The sequence below is a fragment of the Pararge aegeria genome, chromosome 19, assembly GCF_905163445.1.
Source record: "Pararge aegeria chromosome 19, ilParAegt1.1, whole genome shotgun sequence".
Taxonomy (NCBI): Eukaryota; Metazoa; Arthropoda; class Insecta; order Lepidoptera; family Nymphalidae; genus Pararge; species Pararge aegeria.
This window is the reverse complement of record NC_053198.1, coordinates 17,427,815-17,432,814: the sequence shown is the minus strand read 5'-3', so window position 1 is coordinate 17,432,814 and position 5,000 is coordinate 17,427,815. Positions and strand designations below refer to the sequence as shown.

Here is a 5,000-nt window from a genome sequence, read left to right as displayed (position 1 = left end):
CTCATCTTAACGGATATAAAGATAACAATATTGGGGTGTCCGAGTAAAGACAACCGACGGACCGCGCCGTGTCGTCGATTATATTGGCTAGTGTCATTGTGGCGACAGCTGAACGCAACCGACAGTCCGGCGGACCGATCGCGACGGTCATACTTATACTAGACGGGTTTTTGTTTTTGTTTTGGTTTGGTCTTTAACATAATCGTACAAACATGGGTGCGCATGCGCGTTTACCGCGGCGACCCGTGCAGACGTTACACGTTAATGATCCTTCCGCAGGTTCCCCTACGGAAACCTTGTTACGACTTTTACTTCCTCTAAATGATCAAGTTTGGTCAACTTCCCAGCAACGCCGACGGCCGTGAAGCCACCGCGTGTCGGTCCGAAGACCTCACTAAATCATTCAATCGGTAGTAGCGACGGGCGGTGTGTACAAAGGGCAGGGACGTAATCAACGCGAGCTTATGACTCGCGCTTACTAGGAATTCCTCGTTTATGGGGGATAATTGCAAACCCCAATCCCCAGCACGAAGGAGTTTCAACGGGTTGCCCGGGCCTCTAGGCCAGGGAGAACATGCTGATTCCTTCAGTGTAGCGCGCGTGCGGCCCAGGACATCTAAGGGCATCACAGACCTGTTATTGCTCAATCTCGTGCGCCTCGAAGACGCCGGTCCCTCTAAGAAGAATTTTAATACGCCGCCAGTGAGTTGCGCGACCGAAGCCGCGCACACCTAAATGACGACGCCTATTTAGCAGGCTAGAGTCTCGTTCGTTACCGGAATTAACCAGACAAATCGCTCCACCAACTAAGAACGGCCATGCACCACCACCCACCGAATCAAGAAAGAGCTGTTAATCTGTCAATCCTTCCGGTGTCCGGGCCTGGTGAGATTTCCCGTGTTGAGTCAAATTAAGCCGCAGGCTCCACTCCTGGTGGTGCCCTTCCGTCAATTCCTTTAAGTTTCAGCTTTGCAACCATACTCCCCCCGGAGTCCAAAATCTTTGGTTTCCCGGAAGCTGCCCGCCGAGCCATTGTAGTAACGTCGGCGGATCGCTAGATGACATATTTACGGTTAGAACTAGGGCGGTATCTAATCGCCTTCGAACCTCTAACTTTCGTTCTTGATTGATGAAAACACCTTTGGCAAATGCTTTCGCTGATGTTCGTCTTGCGACGATCCAAGAATTTCACCTCTAACGTCGCAATACGAATGCCCCCAGTTATCCCTATTAATCATTACCTCGGAGTTCTGAAAACCAACAAAATAGAACCGAGATCATATTCTATTATTCCATGCACGAAATATTCAAGCGGCATTTTGAGCCCGCTTTGAGCACTCTAATTTGTTCAAAGTAAAATTGTCGGCCCATCTCGACACTCAACGAAGAGCACCGCGATAGGATTTTGATATTGAACCGGCGTTTTACCGCCGGCTCACCGACGATATGCTCCGCAGACGTGTCAGTATCACCGCGGATGCGGTGCACCGACAGCGCGGCGCACAAATGCAACTACGAGCTTTTTAACCGCAACAATTTTAGTATACGCTATTGGAGCTGGAATTACCGCGGCTGCTGGCACCAGACTTGCCCTCCAATTGTTCCTCGTTAAAATATTTAAAGTGTACTCATTCCGATTACGAGGCCTCGTAAGAGTCCCGTATCGTTATTTTTCGTCACTACCTCCCCGTGCCGGGAGTGGGTAATTTGCGCGCCTGCTGCCTTCCTTGGATGTGGTAGCCGTTTCTCAGGCTCCCTCTCCGGAATCGAACCCTGATTCCCCGTTACCCGTGACAACCATGGTAGTCGCAGAAACTACCATCGAAAGTTGATAAGGCAGACATTTGAAAGATGCGTCGCCGGTACTGGACCATGCGATCGGCAAAAGTTATCCAGATTCATCAAAATTAACGACTTCGGACGCGAGGCCCTCCGTCGATTGGTTTTGATCTAATAAAAGCGCTCGTCCCATCACTGGTCAGAGTTCTGATTGCATGTATTAGCTCTAGAATTACCACAGTTATCCAAGTAACTGAGTAAGATCTAAGGAACCAAAACTGATATATTGAGCCATTCGCGGTATCGCCTTAATACGGCTTGCACTGAGACATGCATGGCTTAATCTTTGAGACAAGCATATAACTACTGGCAGGATCAACCAGGGAGCTATCCACATACTTCACGCCACGTAACGCCCGTAGCTGTTAACTAAGGGGAAACGTAGGCGCGCAGTTAGCGAGCCCCTTCCGTAGCGAGCGAGCCGCCGCGCCGGTTCACGGCGCTGCAGCCCCATCTCACGACGGAAGGTCGAAGCACGTCGCGCGCCATTCTATTAAGAGCGGCGACGCGGTGCCCGACAAAATTTATTCTATGATGTGCTGCGAGACTGGAGAGTTTCGCCCCGCCGTCAGCATTCGACGAGCGGAACTATTAAACCCAGACGCCCACGCAGGACGAGGACACATTTCACGTTGCACCGCCTCCGTTAGGAGGCCGTGCGACATGGTCCCAAGCATTGAAGGTTCTTTGAACGAGACTTAACACACATTGACGCTCTTGCGAGCTATGATTTTATAACATATTCGAGTACGACACTTTGATCGTCGCCCGGTACTTGAGAGACTTCTTTTATAACACCATTTTTATATTATTTTTAACACCACGCGCATAAAACACAGGGGGCGAAGCCGCACAAACGAACGCAACAGTCTGCGATTGTGAGCGCGCCACGCCGGTCCCGTATTATGAGAGCTGTATTAAAAATATCACATCTGAATGTACAGTTTTTATATTAAACTGCTGCTGGATAAACTTTTAACGACCGTTTGATTTTACATTGAAATGTAATAACGAAATAACGCAGAGGGAATTTCTGACAGTTAACACATTCGACCCGAGAGAGAGCACATCATATCACAATCGATAATAATATACACTCTTGAAAATCTCACACATTAATGCCATAACAATTGCCCAGACGCGATTCCGTCGGTCGACGCCGTTCATCGGGGTACAATATTAATATGATATTAAAAAATAATACCATAAAAATAAATAAATAAATAAATAAAATAAACATAATATAATATAATAAAAAAGAGAACAACCTCTTTTTTTAGAGAAATGCGAAACGTGACAACAATACTAACGCAGAGATACGCGAGAGAGAAGTCTGAACAACGCCACTTTGCGTGGCGCCGCAATCATACTACTCCTTTTAGACTCTGGTATTTCGTCGTCGCCGTCGCCGTCACCTTCGCACCTCCACCCCATATAGTAGTGGCGCGGCGCGACGGGCCTAATGTGTTAGTGAACAAATTAAATTAAACATATTTAAATGGTTTTTTTTTTTTTAATATCCAATTAAAGGAAAAAAGGGACCGCCAGGAACACCTCTTGCACGAGAACGGGCGTGGGCTTGGGCGTGGGCGTGGGCGTGGGCGCGATGCTTGCGGGCGATTGCCGCGTGGTTCAGAGGGGCGGTACATTTGCGCGCCCACGCCCACCCCCTCTACCAATCCAACGCCCATGCCCACGCCCACGCCCACGCCCACTCTCACTATTAAGGCTGGCAGGTGCGTGTGCGTTCGTGCATTGTATATAATACGGACGGCGGTGACAAACAGTTCGTGTATTAATTCACACCCGACCGCCAGAGTCTCATCTCTCCCGTCATGTTCGTGAATCGAAACGCGCCGCACCGCACCGCACCGCCCTGCCTTTGTTTACCTAGAGTGAATGTTATTAGTAATTTTATAATGATGACATTATTAAACTTCCCCTTAGTAATAATAGTCATAAAAAAAAGGCGCAGGCGTGGGCGTGGGCGTGGGCGTGGGCTTGGTTTAGACGGACGGTGCATTAGCGCGCACACGCAAGTGTCGTAATAATCTTAGAAGGGAGACTTCCAGTTCGTGTATCGAATCTTACCGTACCGCGCTGCTACTATGTTTTTTTTTATTTTTAATTTTAATCCTTAAAGAATTCTGTTGTGATAATATTAAAAAAAAATTCCATTTTCCACCGTAAAACAAATTAACAAAAAGGAATATAACGAAATATTTTTCAGTGTATAGTCAGTCAGTTCGTGTATTAAACACCTCGCCAGTGGTACTTACTATATACGGTTTCGACTAGGGAGACTGAACTGCCCCCTGTCCGGTTCGTGGATCGAAACGCGCGGCGTCTACATATATTTGATTTTCAAACAAGGAACAATAAAAATATTCAATATTTATCGATATAGCTAGGCTACCTACACTAAGTAATAATGATATAATATAATGAAACTTCCTCTTAACATCATAAATTATGGGTATATAATTGAAAACGAGTTTAAAATATTGAGTGGCAATCAAATATCATCATATTTTTATATATAAAAAAAAAAAAAGTTTTTTTAACGTTAATTTTTATGCATTTATGTATATATGTATATATGTATATGTATATATATTAATATACTTACGCGCTTCAATCGTTTTATACAATAATGTAAGTAAATAACTACGTACATAATTTACTTAATCACTTTTAATACTACATATTTATATACGTATATAGAGTTTACTTATTCACTTTTGTTACATAAATTATTAACTCACTCACCTTATTTACTTATTATTAGAAAAACGGAACTGAACCTAAGTGCCCGGCCGCAGGCCGGGCACCCGTCCTATTAATGTTCTAACCTAACCTAACCTAACCTACACTAACCTAACATAACCTATCCAAACCTTTTAAAACTGGTTTGGATTCCTTTAGACCTAAGCCCACCGGCAACTACGACTAACACTACGACTACACACTGATATAGCTAACTAACTGGCTTTCATCAGTGCATCTGTAGCATAACTAGTATTAAAATAGCAATGAGTTTATTATTATTTTTTATTAATGCATATATTAACATCAAATCTTGAATCTAAAGTCTAAAGGAATCCAAACTAGGTGTTTTAGTTTAGGTGTTAGGTTAGGTTAGGTTAGGTATATGAATAAGA

At 44.8% G+C, this 5,000-nt stretch overlaps 1 non-coding gene across 1 annotated transcript; it reads right to left on the bottom strand.

The window, feature by feature from the left end:
• Window positions 1-262: 262 nt before the first annotated feature.
• On the bottom strand, window positions 263-2,165 carry LOC120632471. The gene has a single exon (XR_005659142.1). It is a non-coding gene; the product is annotated as a small subunit ribosomal RNA (ribosomal RNA).
• Window positions 2,166-5,000: the final 2,835 nt, after the last annotated feature.